Here is a 21,821-nt window from a genome sequence, read left to right as displayed (position 1 = left end):
AAATCATTTTCATATTCATTTGATAGTTAAATTGTTTTATACAAATATAATGAAGATAATTTGTCAAAAGATTCAAAGTGACACTGGTTATCATATCAATACATCTTGTTCTGAAAGCGGATTTAAATGAATGAATACAAGAAACTGATTGTCTATTCCAAATTTCATCATAACTAAAGAAAAATAACAGATTTTTAACTTTCAGTGCCCAGCAATCTAGACCCTTTTCTGCCCGATCATACTGGTACACATACGTGTGATATAATATACTGTTTTCGTTCTGAGTTAATTAACGCAGCCAGTACTTAATAGTTTTCAGATGTTGGTTTACTTTTAACGAGCATCTCCCAAGTTCAGCTCTTTCTACAATATTAGGAACAGTTCTTCTCAGTTTCAAAATAAGCTTGCAGAATTTATCATGAACATTTAAAATATCTTTAGAGGGATGAAATCCACATATCTCTGAGCCATATCATAATATGGGCAGTACTTTAACATCAAAAATACGAAGTAAAATTTTCAGGGGAAGTTTTTGAAAATTGTACATATGTGATTGTAACAATAATATTACCTTCCAAGCTTGTTGGGATAAAATCTTTTGAGCTTTATACCAGGAACCCGAGCTAGAAAAATGTACTCCAAGATATTTATAGCTGGGGAATATTTCAAGAGGGCTGCCATTAAGAAAAAACTTTTCATAGCTTTTAAGCCTACCTGCCTTACGCAAAATAATGATTTTACTCTTGGTAGAATTAACTCTTAATTGCCACTTATTGCAATAATCCACCAACTTATCTAAACGTTTTTGTAACCCGAGAACAGTGCTATCAAACAGGATAATGTCATCTGCAAATAAGAGTATGAAGAGATCCAGCAAGTCTAAATTAACACAGTATTGCTTATCCACACTCAAAAACTGTACTATATCATTTACAAAAAATGAAAATAGGAAAGGTGACAACTGGCACACTTGTCGTACACCAAAAGGACAGTCAAAGAAGGGAGTACATATATTGTTAACCAAAACACTACGAGTGAACTTTAAGGGGTAAATAGCTTGGATGAACTGGAGATGCTGTGACGGATGCCACCGGTTGGGCAGGACACGCTCACTTTTTCGCGAACACCAGGTATCATTACTATTTGATAGTGATTCATGACACATGCTCATTATACAGTGGGAACCGTACAATTAACTCTGCTTTTAGCAGAGATTCATTATGAACATGTAAAGGGTTTTGTCGCGTTTATATATAACCTCTATTCTACCGTAACCCGTGAAGATCCGGGATAGAATATGTCTTCAGCAACCCATGCTTGCCGTAAAAGGCGAATATGCTTGTCGTAAGAGGCGACAAACAGGATCAGGTGGTCAGGCTCGCTGACTTGTTAAACATCCAACCAACCAGCCAGCTATATTTCAGGCATCATTAAATGACTCCTCAACCGATCATTAGTTAGTGAGCTGGTCGTTCAACATTATTGCAACCATACGGCTGTGGACACCATGTGGGTAATCGGAACCAGTCTTCCAACGTCATACCCTTAGTACACAAGTGTGGAATCAAACCCGGATGTTCGGCTTTACCGGCTAATCGGCTAATCCAACAACCATCGTTACCAGTGATAAACACTTGTCAAAATATGGCAGGTAAGCGATGAAGTTGAGCAAGGCGTAGCATAAGAACTATTTTCGTCTTGAATATAAAACAATTCATGCAAACCTTAATCATTATCAAATTGTTCTATATAAAGCATTCCATTCCAGTCCCAGATCCACAGGAGGGAAATATGTCAACGACCCTAGCCGCCGTCTTCACTGTGCTGATCGCGATAGCGCTTATACTCTGTGTCGTCGCTGTTTGCTGTTACAGGTACTGATCACTATAATGTACCGTTTCTTTAAGTTTCTTACCCTTTTCGCGAATACCTGGTGTCATTACTGATTTAAAGAGGCCCATTCATATAATTTCCACAGCTACTTGCCCTTTACGCCAAGTGGAATCTGTTTCGGCAGAACATCTAGGCTGGTTATTCTCTGACATTGACAATTTATATTTAAAGATTAACTATAGTCAATTGTTAAAATAAGGTGGCATCGTCCTTAAATATATCTAACGCTTCTTGTTAAATTTTAAAGACATATATTTATTTTATTATGCTGCTGTTGTCATTGTTGTTAATGCCAGTGTCATTGTCGTGATTGCCTTTGTCGTGATTATATTTACCATTGTCAGTTACGTTTGTCATGATTGTCATTGTCGTGTATGTCAGAGTCGGGAATGTCATTGTCATTGTTTCTGTCATGGTTATCATATAGTCGTGATTATTATTGGCATTGGCGTGATTATTATTGGCATTGTCGTGAATATCAGGTTAGTTTTCTACCGAAACATTTCATTACTCACCTTCCCGGCAGACCCTTGAAGATTCCGGGGTAGAATAGGTCTTCAGCAACCAATACTTGCCGTAAAAGGTGACTATGCTTGTCGTAAAAGGCGACTAACGGGATCGGGTGGTCAGACTCGCTGACTTGGTTGATACATGTCATCGATCCCAATTGCGTGGATCGATGCTCACGATCTCACCAACCTTCCCGGCAGATTCTAACCTAACACCTGAATATTGTTGCGTTGTTGTCATCGTACACCTGCATCTTGTTTGTCATAGGAAAAGGAGGAACAGATCTAGCAGACACGCAAGCGATACGATCCTCGACCCGCTCGACGATGGAGATCCCTTCTCTCGAGGTAGGTCTGGAAGTGTGGAACTTTAGAAAAGCCAGTGCCATCAAGGTATACGAGTTCCTGTCCTAAAATACAGAGCAGTTGAAAACGCAATTGGCAGTATGCTATTACTACATTTAAATAATTAACATTAATAATTGTTGTGGTACCAAATCAAATTGATAGAGAGAGATCAATATCATTTGTCGTCTTCTCAGTATTTGTTATTTACTCTTGTATGTAAGTTTAGGGGTCGGTTGTTTTGTTGGGTCTTTTGTTTTGAGTGGTTGTGCTCTTTTATTATTTTTGTGTTCCACTTTGTGGGGCGGGGTACTGGGGGTGCTTTTTATGCCTCAAAAGTAAGGAATATCTAAGCTCTATAACGGCGTCAAGTATATAATTTAGTAATTACCAGGGACACAATGGTTGATGGTATGAGGAACGAACCACGCCGTCTCTAATGTGTATGGTTGACGTGGGGTTCGTTGTGATGTGGATCATTTAGTTGATCAAGATCCCAATAAACAGTCACTAGTGATAATATATTTCACTTTTTATTCTGCGTGTTTTGACTTCACAGCTTCAAATGGCAAGGTTCCCATGGCATTTCAAAACCAGATCTACAACACTGGTGAGTGTTCCGTGGAGCCGACTTTGGTTATCAAAATCAGCAATATTGTAAGAATTCGTTGTGTGTATGTGTGTGAAACGGGTGAGATCTGTTTAAATGATATTTTTTAAAAGAACAAAAACTCTAAATCTAACTTTAAATCAATTCAAACTACCAATTCACGAATTTATCAGTTGTGAAAAGATCACTATTCTAAAAGAACTTCGTCATTCCTTTTAGAAATCATTAATGATACATACTGTGCCTTAAACCCAATTGTGTTGCCGCGTGAAGATTCTGAGTAAAAATAAGTTAATGAAAGACATTTTTAATGACTGATATGCATTGTAATGATTATGATGATGGTGATGCTGAAGGTAGATCATTATACTTAAGGAACATGGGGACTTACAGTACCTTTGCTACTTGCATGGATTTACACAATCCCTTCAGTTGCTGGGGGTTGTACATAATTTTAGCCACAATTAAAATGACAAATATAATACGTTCAAAAGCGTAATAGGCTTAACTTTTCTTTGAATTACATGAACTTACGATATCTTCCCTGTGGGACAAGAATTGATGATGATGATGATGATGATGATGATGATGGATGAAGATGATGATGATGATGGATGATGATGATGGATGATGATGATGATGATGATGATGATGGATTATGATGGATGATGATGATGATGACTAGTTAAACATATCTGGATATTCCAGCCGGACGCGGGAGTGTGTTATCAATGGAGTCCGAGAACAATAAACACCGCAGGGACCTCCTCTCCCAACTGGACACTGTGGCAGACACGGAGTCCTCGTCCCTCGGTTTCAACACCATGTCAACTACTTCGGTCATGTCAGCCTTGAACCCGTCTGCTGTTCAAGTACTCAAAACAGATGAAGATGGACTAGACATGGAATCTATCAACTCAGAATTCAACTGGCCCAGCGATGACAATACTACAACAGCTTTCTCTGTGTACGAAATCAATGAACATATTGAGTTGAAAATGGCGGCTGGAGGTTTTGAAAATGAATTTTCGGTATGTGAAGTACTGTTAGTATTTATTCACATCATAAGAACATTGAATTGCAAAGAAAAACCATCTAAAGTTACCTTTATTAATATTATCCACAGCTTCTGCCAAAGGGGCTGAGGAAGTCACACACTATTGGTCTGCTCCCTGAAAACCAATCCAAAAACAGATTTCCAAGAGTCCTACCATGTAAGTACTACTCATTTCATAAACTCATATACTCACATTTGCAAGTAATGATCATCCACATCCATCCTCAAATGACAGGATATTATTTAGCTCAATGACATTGCGAATAATGCCCTGAACAATACAATTTACTTCAGATGAAATATTGCTTTGCACTCTCACTTCCCCCATACTAACAAATCTCACTTAACATACACGTTTTTCATATACTCACATTTGCAAGTAATGATCATCCACATTCATCCTCAAATGACAGGATATTATTTAGCTCAATGACATTGCGAATAATACCCTGAACTATACAATTTACTTCAGATGAAATATTGCTTTGCACTCTCACTTCCCCAATGCTAACAAATCTCACTTAACGTACACGTTTATCATATACTGACATTTCTCGAACTTGACACAACTTAATCATAAGGTTTTTATTTCAGACGATGACTGCATGGTTGTCTTATCACAAAGTCATGGTTCCGACAAATCAAGTTACATTAACGCCAGCCACATAGACGTGAGTGTTCTCAGATAAATAATTACACGTCCCTGTTTTGTACATGTGTAATGATTGATCAAAGATATTAATAGGATAAGAGCGTATATAAATGGAACAAAAACAAATAAAAAGGTGGTGTTTTTTTAAGGACAGATTTGACTTTTATCTAATAAAGTGAATCCTGACCAATCACATTGCAAAGACAAGGAATATTTTGTAAGAGCAACCATAGTCTTATATACATGTATGTTAAAGAAATGAGAAACTGGTAGACCATGCTCAGCATTAAGCATCACTTTGTACGTCAACACGACGCCATGTTGCAGTTTAGTATGTGGCTAAGTTACCATAACTTCTTTGATAGGCATTTAGAAGTTGGAGTACCAAGTAAGGATAAGAATTTATGGATGAACAACTTCTTGGTTACAATTAAGAGCTCATAATTGTAATAAAGAAGTTGTTCATCCATAAATTCTTATCCTTACTTGATAAATTACCATGTAGAGTGTTTAGTTTTTGTTCACAGTGTATGTATTCTTTCAGGGATACATAATAATGGAAGAGTACATAGCTACACAAGGTAGGAAGGACACTGTTGGGGACGTCTTGTGTCATTAATCAGTGTCAACGCGTGTAATACCTTTTCACTTGGTTTCCGGATTCGTGGCGTCTGAAAAATGAAAAGTGGAGGAAAGACAACCTTAAAACCACTAATTGTTTTCATTCCAAAGAATGCTAACCTGTCCAACACAAGACAATAACACGCACGCAACACTTAAACGTCACGATCAAAGCGACAAACACCTTTGAACGTCGAAAACTATTTACATATTCTTTAATGAATAGAAACCGCTCATGTTGGGTCCACATACCGAACAAGGATGTTCATACAAAATTCAAAGAACCAACAAATGTAAGACAGAAGTCGTAATAATCATATTTGACATATTATCGATAAAGATCGTCCCATGTCTCAAATGATAAATCTAGATAATAGAATTCGTTGTGTGTATCGTTGTTTAATTGTTACTTTAAGACTGATCTTTTCATTAGGTCCTACGGAAGAAACTGTGAATGACTTTTGGAGAATGTTGTGGGAAAAGAATGTCTGCAAAGTGGTCATGTTGAGCAGGACCAAAGAGAATGGCAAGGTAAGCATTTCATGTCTTGCATTGTGATCTTGATACATTATAAAACGCCATCCCTGTCCAACAACTTGAATAAACATATAAGAGTTACTGAATGTGGGATTTCAAAAGACCACTTTTAAGGAAATACGTTCCCGTTTTCATATTTTGTTAATGTATATGAATAGTGTTTCCATGATTATATCCTGACTAAAATTCTACATCAATACTATTTGGAGAGGCCACGATCTATTTCCTGGACACAAATATAAGAAATATTAATAATGTGATATATAATTTAGAATTGTGTAAAGAGAAGGTGAAACCTCCCTCTTTGGTTATGTAATATATGCTTTCTTTTGTTTCAGAATACTGAGATATATTTTATAATTCCTTGTTGTTTGTTTAACGCACACAGACAATGCGGTTATTGATAGGGTGAACATCGATCCACGAATATTCTATTGTCGCCGTCGCATGGTAGTTGTCGTGTTGTGCAGCTTCCTTTTAATTTTTATGCAAATTGTATGGGTGTCAACAGGTAGGGCACAACATACTTACCCTTTTCGCAAACACCTGGTGTCACCGGTTTTCAGGGGCCCCATTCAGTTACCTGTATTTTGTCTTAAACGCCCAACGGAATCTGTTTCGGCAGATAATCGAGACTGATTATTTTCGTTGACGTTTTACATTTCGATGAATGTACATTTCAGGTGAAATGTCAGAAGTACTGGCCCGACGTCAAAGATGGAAAGACGTACGGAAATCTCTCTGTGACGTGTATCAAGATGGTGACCCGAGCTCATTACACCGTCAGGGAGTTCTACGTCTACGACCACCAGGTAGGCACAGCCTCTGATACCGACAATGACATCACCTTGGATACTGACAATAACATCAATAGTTACGACCGACGGATATGTCAATCCTTTGATACTGAAAATGACATCATCGGGTTGTCAATCCTTTGATAGTGCCAATTACATCAATGTCTACGACCATTGAGTATGTCAGTCCTTTGATACTGACAATAGACCTGTGAAGATACGGCGTAGAATAGGTCTTCAGCAACCCATTATTGCCGTAAAAAGCGACTATGCTTGTCGTCAGAGGCGACTAACGGGTTCGGGTGGTCAGGCTCGCTGACTCGGTTAATGCATGTCATCGTATCCCAATTGGCTCGATGCCCATGATATCAATCACTGGATTGTCTGGTCCAGACTTGATTATGTTCAGACAAGCTGGAATATTGCTGAGTGCGGCGTTAAAGAACAAACAAACAATGATACTGACAATAACATCAATATCTACGACTATCGGATATGTCAATCCTTTGATACTGAAAATGACATCACCGGGTTTGTCAATCCTTTGATACCGACAATAACATCAATATCTACGACAATCGGAAATGTAAATCATTTGATGCTGACAATGAGATCAATTTCGACGACTGAAAGGTAAGAAGAACTTTTTCTGTCACGAGGGCATTGAGAGTAGAGGTTTCTATGTCATTAACGCACGTTTCCATCAACGACGATAAATACTGGTATCATCACGCCATACATAGTTACCTCTGTTTTCACAATTTTTTCACAAATCATATAACTGATATTCATTTGATTCTGTTCAAGGCTGCTGAGAAACGCGTAGTGACCCAGTTTCAGTTCGTGTCCTGGCCAGCAAATGGTTTCCCTTCAACTCCTGCTCTTGTCGGCTTCATCAAACACGTCAACAAGCTAACCAGTCCCACTTGCCCCGTGGTTGTACACTGCAAGTAAGTAACAATATCCCTATGGCCGATAGCTGACCGGTTCCGCGCATTTGTAACTCTCGATCACTAACAGAGACCATTCGTGACCAACTCGTGTTATTCCGGGACAAGCCGAATAGCGACGCGTGCCCCTCTCGTGGCCATTTTTGCAACCGGGTTCCGTCTTAGCGCAAACGGGCATACCTAAAACAATTGTCAACACGTTGCGCAATGGTTCACATATATTTCCCCATATATTATTTATATTTCAGATGCAATTAAAAGCACATCAGGACATGCGAAATTATACAGTATGATTGCACACATTTAACTGTGTCTTGGGTATATTTTTAGATGCAAGACATATGTAAAAACAGAAATCATTTCTGAGGGATTCTTTGACAAAGAACTTGAAATCATACGCGCATTCTGATTGGTTTGTCGTATTTTCGCACATTACATTCATCGAAAGGAGGACGAGTCTTCTTGCAGCTTACGGAAAGGGGGCGAGTGGTGACGAATGTAACAGAGACAAAATGATGACTGTTTATCCATAACTATCTTAACTTACAACACTTGTTCTTATATTCGCCTCTGTTGTATTCAAGATATACTGGTAGCATTTATTCAAGGCATCAGTAAATATTTCAAAAGGTTTTATGGTTGGCATGTGGAGGACATTTTCAAATTTGACGCATCAGTGTTTAAATTTGCCCAATGAAATTCTCTAGTTTGACGTTTCCGTATTTGTTCTTGTGATCACGTGACTTGGCTTTGCATTTGTGTTTGTAACGGGAGCCACCGGTTGGGCAGGATACGCTCATCTTTTCATGAACACGTGGTATCATCACTATTTCATAGTGATTCATTAACACAGAGATGTCTATTTTTGCCACAATAATATAATTGTTAATAGGTGAGGTGAACTGGGGTTTAACGTTTATTATTGTACGTGTATAACAATCAGTACTTACCTTCACTCCTGTAGTTCTGGTGTTGGGCGAACAGGCACCTTCATTGCTATAAACGCCATGGCAGAGCAAGCCGGGACGGAATCGGAAGTGGATGTCTTTAAGTTTGTGTGCAGGATGAGGCTACACAGACCGGAAATGGTTCAAACCAGGGTATGTCACGAAACAATTAAAGAAATATGTCCGAACTGTAGAAATATGTTCAAATACAAGTCAGTTCCAAAACACACAAATCCACAAACACTTTGTAGAGTTGCGTCCCTTGGTCATGCGAGACATCTATTTTCGTGGGTGTTGGTAAGATAACGCAATATAATGACAGCGATTAACAATTGTGTAATCTGTGCTTCCAATACATACTTCATCCGGAAATATCAGCATCTGGTGAGGGGGGGGGGGGGGGGGGGGGGGGGGGGTTAGTGTTAATGGGACTTTTGCTGATTTTTTCCTGCTGGCTTCGTGCCTTCTCATACATGTACCTTTGGTGTCGTGCTAAGGGAGAGCACTCGCCCAACACTCGGCGTACCGCTAAAGGTACTGATCTCTAACGTTGGTTTGAATCCCAGATTCACCTTGAATAAACGTCTGCATCCCATTCCTCCTACATCAAGGTTGACACTCCAAGCTGCGTTAAACCGAATCACTCACCACCGTGTGAATTCTGTCTGTGTCCAGGTGCAGTATGCCGGTGTCCACTTGGCTCTCCAGGAGATGCTAGCCAGTAAGGACACTCTCCTCAGCAGCGTGGAGCTTATGGAGAAGTACCGAGCACAGTCTTTCCGATCTCTGGCAGACAGTAGTCGACCACGGGCTGAGTACCAGGTAACCTAAACATTGCTTCACTGTCTGGTGCTATTGCAGAGTGATAGTCAAGATACAGTGCCCGATCATATCCGGTAATTGAAATAGTTGGGAGACAAAATGTGTGCGTGCGTGCGTGCGTGCGTGCGTGCGTGCGTGCGTGCGTGTGTGTGTTCATTTTTGTTTTCGGGACAAGACTGTTTCAAGACAATCGAATGTAAAATATAGCATAATAATATAAAGCCTGAATCCTACAATATACTAAAAGGGAAAGTAATTTCTTTGCAAATGGTGATCACCTTATTTTCAGGTTCTAGAAAGTATGCGACCAACTCTGCCTGAAGAAGATACTCAAATTGCCCGCAGACAAGATAATGTTGGGAAAAACAGATCAATGGATATCTTGCCAGGTATCTTTAATACACCAAACCTGTTAACACCACACACGTTGCTCTAGTATTCAGAAGCACAGTAAGGTATTATACGTGCGCATCAAAACGCTTGATCAATATTTCCAGTGCGTTACAGTTATAGTGAGTTATGAGGCGTCATGTTATTTATCTCAAATAGAATAAAATGTAGATTGGCGTGGAGCAGATGTTCTTGGCTTCCAACAAAGAACCTAGAAAGGAGACCTTTTCTGTACATCACTTGCTTCATAACGGTGTTGCATTCCTTGTAATAAAGAAATAAAAAACTGTTGTATATCCAAACTATCTTCCTTGTTTAACAAGGCACTCTACATGTAAAATATAATGTCGGGCAAAAGAAGGAAATGGTTATTCGATGGTGATGTATTTGATACCGGTATCATAGTTGGACCTTAAGTTTACAGTGCTTCAGCCTAATAACGCGTCAATAACGACTGTAATTATTTGGTCAATTCTATTTTTTAAGTGTTCACAAATTCTTTATCCGGCGATTTTATTTTTCTTAGCGACTTTAAACCCAGCTCATTCGCTTTTCGAAAACATTTTTTCATACGTCTTCATTATTTTGATCAATCATGGTGACGCTATGTGGTCTTTGTTCCAGGTCTTCTCCACCGTGTTGTTTGAAAGGAACATCGGGAAACCAAAACCCTTATATCAACGCCGTGTATCTACCGGTAAGACGTAACAAGCTTATCACCAATACTTATGTAGTTAACCTTACAATACAAGAGAGGTATGTTTTACACATTGAATTTATTTTTGACCATGACTTCAATAAGTGGGGGGCACGGGTGGCCCAGTCGTTTAAGGCGCCGCGATTCGCTGTGCAGAGTTGCGTCCCTTGGGCACGACAGTAACCTATGATTGTGGGTTCGAATCCCGGTTCGCCCCGATTATGTTTCTAGGTTTGTCAGCACCATACCCGTGCTCGTGGGTTTCACCGAAGTGGTAAACGTCTGAGCCCTGCATCACCTCGGGCTTTCCTCCCACATTAAGCTGACACGCCGCGATATAACTGAAATACCGTTAAAAGCGGCGTTAAACCCAACTCACTCACTCACTCACTTCAATAAGTGGTCTCGTGAGGTCTAGAATCCGTTTGGCGTGGCCTCAAACCCTGCATCCACACACAAAATATTATTTTTGGCTTGTTATTTTTTACCCGTCCCCTTTGGTTTCCCCTAAATTATAAAACGTTTATGACTGGCATCACTTTTGGCTTTGCCTCTACATTCGTTGGTACGTGGTAACATGAGTAATGTGTACAAACCCCTTATATACTTGATCACCAGTGGGAATTCCTGGTAAGAAGATACTTTCCCGGCTGCCTATGCTTGTAAGAGGCGACCAAATGGTTCGGGTTGCTAGGCTCGGTCTTCACTGACTGTCAACGTATTCCAATTGGTTGGGTCTATGCTCATGATGTCAAACACTGGGTTGTCTGGTCCAGACTTCATTATATACAGACAACCCTCATATAACTGGGACTGTGTGAGGCGTTAAGTCTTTTAGAATGTTCTGCTTACTGCAGTTTTCGATTCAACCTCAAATGCAGCATCAGGAAGAGACATCTTATTTTTTTATACGAATGACACTTGGCCCTACACAAAAAGCAGTACTAGAATTTGTTGACAAAAACGTGGCTGCGGTTTTAATTGGTCTGTTTATTTCAATGTATTATACTATATTATCATTTTTAAGCAGTATAAATTCAAGTGAATACACCTCATTGGGGCCGAAGTGCTACGACTACATATTTACAACTGCGGCTACGACTTCGACTACGACCTTATTTCTGCCTTGAGAGCGTAAGGTCGGTGGTTCGATCCCCGGCCGCGTCATATGAAAATAGTCATACCGATAGAGGTTAAAATATGGTACTTGTTCTTACCCTCCCTTGCGCTTGGCATTAACGTGATAAGACTAGGACTGGTCGGATCGGAGTTGGTAAGCAGTGTTTGAGTTGGGTATTCATGTTAAACAGCGGTATGATATCTCAGTTGGCTAGCACTATAAAGCCAACAAGCAGACCAGTACAAGCGGTCATACACACAAACACACGCTCATGCTTGCACGTCGCCATATGAGTGCAATAATCTTGAACGCGACGTCAACCGAATCGCACCTCACATACGAAGTGGAAGGGGGATACTGGAATAGGTGTTGTCCGTCCATCCTACCCTCCTTCCGTCCGTCCGACCGTTCGTCACATTTCGTTTTCGGTGCAGAACTAAAAAATCATAAGATACATCTTTACCAAACCTGCCACACATATAGGTCTAATGGTGAACTGGTGCCTTTTGATAGTTTGAGCGTTTTGAAAAAAATATCTTTCGAGTTTCAATAACAACGAATTTAACTTAGACTGAAGATTGTGGTTGTGCTGCTTTCCGGAGTCGATATTGAAAACCTTACGATATTTCTTCACCAAACTTGGCACATATATAGGCCCAGTGGTAAACTGGTGCCTTTTGCTAGTTAACGATTTTTGAGAAACTTTTTTTTCGAGTTTCCATAGCAACAACTTAGACTCAATATGGTGGTAGTTCTCGATTCCGGAGGGCTGATGCCATGCACACAACCGGACATATCACACTGGCGGGGGATAGGAGTATTTCATGCTTGTTGTTATATGTTGGTGTTCCAGTCCGTGCTACACCGACGAGGGTTCATCGTGACACAGCAGCCTCTGTTCCACAGCGTAGAGCAGTTCTGGACATTAGTCCAGGAGCAGGAGTCGGTGACCATTGTGTCCCTCACGCCCCCGGATCTCAACCCAGTCGACCTGAAGGTGAATATCCTTGACATCACTTCACCCCAAATCTTCGTCTGGTTAAGGATTTATGATCTTCGGCGTCAGTTTTCAGATTAATAATAATTTTATTTAGACATTTCCATCAACTTTATAATATTAGATTATATTCATCCTGGATGATTGAGCATGGGCGGATATAGAGGGGGGGGGGGGATGCGGAGGGGGGTGCACCCCCCCCCCCCCCCCCCTTTTTATTTCGAAAGAAATCTTTATTTCTGTATAAATTACCACCAAAGACAATAAATAGATCTTAATTGTGCAACCCCGTTCCACAAAGCGATCGTAGCGGTACGAGTGTCGTAGAAGTGTTAAAGTGTGGGAGTTACGACTGTCTTATCGCTACGATGGCTTTGTGGGATGGGGCCCTGGACTCATTCGCCGCTTCGTTATGAACGTGACGTCACCACCTCCATCACTCCATATCACAGCACTTCTGTCGGTAACGAGAGTAATTTGATTGGACGGCTATTTTAGAGTCGTGCCATTCGATTATGTTTTATCAAGAAACTGTGCTAGCTAATAGATCAAGGCTTCTTATTAAAGTAGAATTGGAGATGTAATATCCTGGATAATCGAAGATGGATTAAATCATGTTACTTTGAAAATTGATGGAATCCTGAATTCTTGACCATGACGGCTCTGTGATTTCTGTCATTTACTTCATCGTAGTGATGTTTGGAATAGTTTTTCACAGTTATAATGAAATATCAGTATGGTTAAACACTTTGAAAATTCAGTTCCGATATATTCGTCATACATCAAGTGCAACTGTTACACTAACATTCAAATAAACTATTCTTTGTGTATATTTTGCTTCTTTCATAACGAGGGGCCACAGGTGGCCATGGCGCCTAAGGCGCCGCGATTCGCTGTGCAGAGTTGCGTCCCTTTGGCACGCCAGTAACCTATGATTGTGGGTTCGAATCCCGGTTCGCCCCGATTATGTTTCTAGGTTTGTCAGCACCATACCCGTGCTCGTGGGTTTCACCGAAGTGGTAAACGTCTGAGACCTGCATCACTTCGGGCTTTCCTCCCACGCCGCGATATAACTGGAATACTGTTAAAAGCGGCGTTAAACCCAACTCTCTCACTCACTCACTCGTTCATAACGATATCATTTATAGGATTATGATTATCGGGTTCATTGCGTTCGCTTTCCTTTAGTAAGTAAGATACGTATGTGACAGGACTACGGAGAATATATGCCTCTGAGGGAAGGTGAGGCTCTGTCGGTTGGGAAGTTTGAGGTTCTGTTGAAGTCTACAGTCAACACGAGAGAGGAAATCCCAGAGAAAACTGTCATTTTACGAACTAAGGGCGAGGTAGGTGCACACAGACATTGTCTTTTTATCATCTCTTTGAATTGAACACTAATATTGATTTCGACAAATCCAACGTCAGAAGCAGACTCGAATGTGTGTGTAAATGAAGCATACATTTTGGTACCTATATGTTAATATGTCGTTGGAAATACACACCAAACTAACCATCAAGCATTTCCTTTTTAGACTTTTTAGAATTATGTTTGGTTTATAATAACACGCCATGAACAACTTAATGCTACTGGGGGCACGGGTGGCCCTGTCTTCTAAGGCGCCGCAATTCGCTGTGCAGATTTGCGTCCCTTGGGCACGCCAGAAAGGTGTGCATCACGTCGGGCTTTCCTTCCACATTAAGCTAACATGCCGTGAGATAACTGGAATATTGTTCAAAGCGGCGTTAAATCCAACTCACGCAATCTTAATGCCAGTGCGCCCTTAGTCTCCTTATTTGGCAGACTCCTAGAATCCCTCTACAGAAGAAAGAAGTAGGGAGGGAGATGATGTCAAGTTTCACATTGTTTGATCTAAATAATGCGCAAATCTAGCATAAGGGCTATATCCAATGAAAATAACATTATTTGAGACTAGCAAATATCCTTTGTTTGGTCACTTTGTTTGGCACATCTGGTATCAGAGCTATATCCAATGAAAAGAAAGAAATTCTTAGAGACAAGCAAATAACATGTGTTTTGGTCATATTGTTTGGCACATCAAGTATCGGGGCTGTATCCAATTAAAAAACATTCTTAGAGACTAACAAATACCATTTGTTTGGTCACATTGTTAGGCCATTTCTATCTCTTTCTATACAGTGTATATTTGCTGTTCTGGATCTTCCCGTTCTCAAACAGTACACTAATAATTGATTAACAAGGTACACAGTTCTAACTCAGAAATGTTTTTGCTTTCCTCAGGATGACTTCACGCCAAGCCGCCACGTCAAGGTGTTCAGTATACCCGAGTGGTCAGTTAATGAGGACATTCCCACCAATAAGTTCGTTCTTCTACTGCTCCTGGAGATGCTGGTGAAGAGGCAGAAGGACGCCGGACAACACCCGATCATCGTCCATTGCTTGTAAGTTCGCGTGTCCCGCTGTCGTGTGACAAAGCGTCCAGATGAAAATTTATCCGTCAGGATTCGGAAAATCCCTCACAACTCGAGGGCGTGACAGTGTGTCCGGTCGAGGTTGAATTGTCGCTCGCCACATTTAACTTCCTGAATGTTAAAATGAGCATATAATGAGTATATATTACTCAACATTTGGTTTTATCTGTTTGAGATGTATCTCAAATTATCACTGGCATGTACAAACTTGAAAGACACAATCTAAATATGTAAACCGATTTGGAAATGATAACCTTTTATTGTCCAGGGATTTTCTACCTAGATCCAACATTATTTCTACTTCGGGATTGTCAAGTGTACAACAATATGATGGTTAAATTGTGTGACCCAAGTTGAGTGTGTCATGTCATGCATCTTTGCTCATGCAGTCAACCTCTGGTTTGCCTTACCCTAGTCTATCATTTGCGGGACGCCGTGAATTCGTTGAAATATTGTGGACGGGGTACACAAAACAACATTCAGTAACCCAGTCTCTATTACATTTGTAAATATTAAACGTCAACGAACAACCAGTTTCTATTATCCGCCGAAACATATTCCACTGGGCGTAAAAGGCAAACAGCGGTGAAAACTTTATGAACGGGTCACTGAAGTTCGGTGATGACACCAGGTGTTAAACATGTTTTCAGGGATGGTGCGAGCCGATCAGGTTTGTTCTGTGCAGTGTCCAACATCATCAGCCGGTTGAAGATGGACAAGGAAGTGGACATATTCTTGATTGTCCGCGAGCTTCAGTGCATTCGACCCGCCATCATCACTTCATCTGTGAGTGCCATTGAGACACCTTAGCGAAATAAATGACAAACAGTGCTGAGAGAGAACGTTTGTCTGTTCCAGGGGCGGTCGGGTAGCCTTGTGGTTAAAGCGTTCGCTCGTCACACCGAAGACCCGGGTTCCATTCCCGACATGGGTACAATGTGTGAAGCCCCTTTCTGGTGTCCCCCGCCGTGATAGTGCTGGAATATTGCTAAAAGCGGCGTAAAACCATACTCTCTCACTCACTGTAACATCCGTAATTTGCTTCGGGATGGTTAATTACAAACAAAGTTGTATGTCGTTTTGACGTGTATTGGGTAACCAATAACATATTGTTGATTTACATTATTTAATAGATAAAATGAAATGCCTTTTGTCGAAAATATATGATGCTTCATTATGGTGTTTCCTTGTTCATGGGATGTATGTAGAAGGAGTTGGCTACTTATAATACATATTTTGTTCAGTCAATTTTCCTTTTCACTGAGTGTCTGATTATGAATAAACATACTCATTAATATGCATATCTTATTCACTCAGAATTGTACACTCTCTAAGCTCAGTATGTGTGTTTTTTTTCAGAGCCAGTACTCTTTCTGCTTCGAAGTTGCCAGGAATTACCTGAAAAATCCCGAACCACTGGCCTAACATCCGTTATACTTCCATGTTTCAACTGTTTCCTCAGTGTTCAAAGGCCAGGGAAGACACACACTCGTGAAATCTCGCCCCGTCTAAACCAACTGAAAGTGAATATGTTTGGCCTTTCAAAAGAATCGAAGACAAAATGTGAAATGGACATATTTAATTTCATTTGATTTATTAGTCACAGCTCCTGATGTATTTCTTGTATATTATTGATTTCATCAGCATTACAGAATGTTGAATACTATTATATCATTAATTTCTTGCTATGCTGAAGAATATCCGCATGTGCCAATTTAAATATGAATCAGGGCTGAAAGAAATTAACCGTCAAGTTAAATTTTACAGAGAAGTAAGCATGCTTGAATATTTGCCATAAAATATTTTTGTTTGATTTCCTGTCTTGAATTGTCGTTTGAAGGTTACCTTTAATTACATATAACCATAAAATCCCTAATGTGTGCCCGTTTTTAAACCAAATTATGTAAATAGAACTAAATACTAAGCATTGGATATAATAACAAGTCGAAAATGAGTGAGTTGTGTTTAATGCCGCTTTTAACAGTATTTCAGTTATATCGCGGCGTGTCAGCTTAATGTGGGAGGAAAGCCCGAAGTGATACAGGTCTCAGACGTTTACCACATCGGTGAAACCCAAGAGCACGGGTATGGTGCTGACAAACCTAGAAACATAATCAGGGCGAACCAGGATTCGAACCCACAATCATGTTTATGGCGTGTCCAACGGACGCAACTCCCTCCCCGCCTAGCCTTACCCCACATACTTGGCGGAAGCTAGCCTGCATACATCAATTGAAAGAGGAAGTTAATTCCTGTTTACTGCAAGATGATCTTTTAATTAACCTTTGAAACATTGGACACCACTGCTAAGGTCACACCGGTGGTGTAGATTGGAAAATGTTAAAAAACGTGTTTTTTATATAACATTCTTCCAGACAAACATCGATCTCAGAATAAACCTTTTCAATGGCTATTAATGACAGTAAACTTTACTTGATCTTGAAGAAGGAAGGTTTAAAAACTTATATACAAAATCATGTACGTTCAGTTCATCACAGTATCTAACTGATTATTTCCGTGTATATGTACATGTGTGCAGGTTTGGCACACATTGGAGCACATCTAAAGGTTCTGGTGACGTTATTTAGGTCACGTGTAGTACACCAAATCTATACACTTAAGAAAACAAAGTCGCACCATATTTGCAGAGGCTCGTGGGGACATTGGGTTTCTTGTCCATTGAGAGGGAGTAAGTGAGTGAGTATGGTTTTACGCCGCTTTTAGTAACATTTCAGCAATATCACGGCAGGGGACACCAGAAATGGGCTTCACACATTGTATCCATGTCGGGAATCGAGCCCGGTCTTCGGCGTGACGAGCGAACGCTTTAACCACTAGGCTACCCGACCGCCCCCGCATTGAGTGGGAAGTTTAAAGAGACCTCTATACCGTTTTCACATTATACCCTGGTGTTCTGTTCGTAGGGCCCATGTTTTTGCCTAAGCTCTACCACAGATTGAGGGCCCGATCACGATATATAGGTACATTTGCGAGAAAAACAGAGCGAAATCAAGGAAATGGTTCTTTTCATCCCGATAAAGTACTGTTCTTCTTCCTCTTTTACGAAAACTCTTTCATCTAATGTACTGGTATACACTTTATTTCCATCTTAAAGGGTTTAGCGATTGTAAAACCTATTTTCTCTTTGATATAGATATGATGGCATTAATAGCATATGCTTGATGTATGTTAATTCTGCAAAAGCATCCAGCATTACGTTTCGTTATCGGGTAACGACCTGTGTATAATTCGTGCATTCCAGTTTGTCATTGTATGGATATGAATTGTACTTTTCTCTTTTAAGTATAAGATGTTTTTGGAATTGTATGTTTACGAATTAGCTGATTATTTGAGTTTGTACTTTCGATCTGATGATGTCATGATATTAAACTGTTGCAAATATTTTGTTAAAATTATTTGTTTTCATGGAGTAACCCAAGGACACAATTTCGGTCTGTTTTCAGTGCCTTCATAGGAGACACACAATACCAAGTTTGAATATACATACTGAGGTCATCGATGACAATTGATTTATTGAAACCAGACATTAGGAAATATAACATTTCAAAGATATTATCTAATCTACAAATTGGATCTACTGTGACAATAGGGGGCCAGAACCATCCACATACGTGGAAACAGTTAAAACATTGAAGGTTAAATAGTAAAATGTGAGGTTCATTTGAAACAACTTTTAATACGTCCTCTTATAATCGTTCTTCGCACAAACATCACCAACAGGGGGGTTACATCTACTATGACACCGTACATATATATGCTAGCATATTCAATGCGTTTATTGTTAGTTTCAAGTTGGTCGTTTCATCAATAGGCGCGTCATATTTCAAAGATAGCGTGGCACCGATAGCTTCTACCTGTGTGTATCAATCGGCGCAGGAGCCTTGAACTCCGCTGAAAGGAAGAATAATAAGTCAATATTTCCATCAATTCCATCATGCCATTTTAATGAAATATTACGACAGTCTACCCATAAAGCGGCAATATAGCCATCATCAGATCATGGTGGGTATGGAAATCACATCCTTTAAACTGACCCGATTTCATATTAGGATTATGCTTAACTGGTTTCCTTCTAACTGGTACTGCTCTCCTAACAAGCTCTGAATCCACATTGTTCATTTGTTGTTTAACGCCCAAGTAGGCGTTAATGATGACCTGACCACCGGTCCATTTCATCGCCTCGTACGACAAACTGGCATACTACATTAAAGGTTACATGTGACCTAGTCTAACCCGTAATCCTCAGGGTAAGAATCCACATTTAAACATCAGAAAAAAATATGTATAGTAGCCAACGCGTCAATGGTTACTGAACTACAATTACAAAGTTTCTATTGTGAATGTGTCCCTTATCGTGCAAGACATAGGTGGTCTTGGATTCGAATTCCGGTTTCTGGGTTTGTCAGCACCATTCCCGTGCTCGTGGGTTTCATCCTAGTGATCAACGTCGTAGACCTGCATAGCGTGGGTCTTTCCTCCCATTTGAAGCTGACCGTAATATAACTGAAACACTATTCAAAGCAACATTGAACCCAACTCACTCACTCACCCGCTCACTCACTCACTCACTTGAGAAAATGATCTCAGTTGCTAACCGCGCTGCAAACCGATCTATTTTCCAAAAGCATATTTGTTATATGTTGAGGCCGATAGACAGTAGTGTTCCTTGGTAATATATTATGTTTACCGTTTATGTACATATCAATAAACCAAAACGCATGCATTATACCTAAATGGACATGCAATGGATAAAATACGTATTGTCAATCCGTCACTGGTGGGATAAGCCATGCACTGATTAAGCTTCGAACACTAAGTGGTTTCAGTAGAAATTATGGCTCCGTCAATACATTTAATGAAGTAATCGAAGTTCAAAGGTAATTTCAGGATCACAATATGGGTAAACGTTGGGTATTTACTGTTCATACACAATAAATAATACATTGATGCGTGCACAAATGACCTGGTAATAGTCCAACAGAATTTTCAATCCTCATGGCTGGCATGACGAACAATTATTGGGACAAATTCGCCATTTTATTTCAATTTGTTGAGCAATTACAAACGCTCGAAATTCAGCAGATGTAACTGTGTGTAATGTGTTTTATTATCCATATCAGCGAGCAAGAACAGACGGTGATTATATAAACTTAAAAGTCTTATCCCATGGCACTTAGTGGAGATTTCTTGTGAGGTGAGGTGAGGTGAAATGGGGTTTAACGTCGTGTCTAAGATTATTGCACTTATATAGCGACGTGCATGCACGCGTGTGTGTGTGGCTGCTTGAACTAGACCGGACTGATGCCGATTTATAGTGCTAGCTCACTGAGATACCATGCCGCAGTTTAACATGAATACCCCACTCAGACACAGTATACTGACTCCGAGCCGACCAGTCTTTTTTAGCCCCTTAATGCCAAGCGCCAGACAGGGTAACATCAAGTACCATCTTTTAACGTCTGTTGGTATGACGCGGCCGGGATCGAACTGCGGACCTTCCGCTCTCCGGGCGGACGCTCTACCACTAGACCACGGAGGCGGTCAGATTTCTTGTGGCTATGGAAAGAGTTTTATTTATTGATGTCTCACCATGTATTGTACTTATGAGACAAAAAGAGGCATTTCATATATAGTTGCCATAGCAAATACTGCTCATTATTTATGAATAAGTTTTGTTTCAAGAATATTGAGTGAGAAAGATTAGGTTGTTTTTTTGTACTACTGAAGCTCATTGGATGTTAAATACTATGTACCTGTTTTCATGTAGGTACCTGTTATTCCACATTTCTTTATTTGTTCACTTTTCTTTTGATGAGAAGCCTTAGCAACAAACAAAACAATTATTTTTGTTATTTATTAACACATTTGGGAAGGATGTGTGTGCTGTTTCTTCAACAAACATTAACAAAAGGTGATAGAAACAGTACACAAGTCACCTGATCATATCAAATCTGAGTATTTAAATGAATAATCATCAGCTTTTCTTTTATGAAGTAAAAACTTTATAACGCAACACGGGTCTCAAACTCTGTGAAATTATGAAACTCCTGTGTCACATGTGTGGCCTGTTGCGGGATTGAAGTTTACTCTGATGGCTACTCTGATGGCTACGGTGAAAATGTTCTATAGGGCTTTCTTCTCAGTGAGTTTCTCCGCACACTTTCAGGGTGCATTAGACTTCCAAACCGAGACATACGTGACGCCTAATGAATGTCTGTTGAACAAAACAGCCCTGACAAATTGTATCTATTCTTTGCCATAACAGGTGTCATAACTTATTAAACCCGTGATACCAACGGCGCACAGGACACTGTCAGACCACTAGTGAGTGAGTAAGTGAGTGAGTTGGGTTTAACACCGCTTTTAAAAATATTCCAGTTATATCGCGGCGTGTCAGCTTAATGT

At 40.0% G+C, this 21,821-nt stretch overlaps 1 pseudogene; it reads left to right on the top strand.

The window, feature by feature from the left end:
• LOC139446669 (uncharacterized) overlaps positions 1-18,048 on the top strand; it is a 48,506-nt pseudogene extending 30,458 nt beyond the window's left edge.
• Positions 18,049-21,821: the final 3,773 nt, after the last annotated feature.

Source organism: Haliotis cracherodii, unplaced genomic scaffold (assembly GCF_022045235.1).
Source record: "Haliotis cracherodii isolate W230 unplaced genomic scaffold, xgHalCrac1.p SCAF_6, whole genome shotgun sequence".
Lineage (NCBI taxonomy): Eukaryota > Metazoa > Mollusca > Gastropoda > Lepetellida > Haliotidae > Haliotis > Haliotis cracherodii.
The sequence above is the reverse complement of the archived record's forward strand: the minus strand, read 5'-3'. Positions and strand labels throughout refer to the sequence as shown.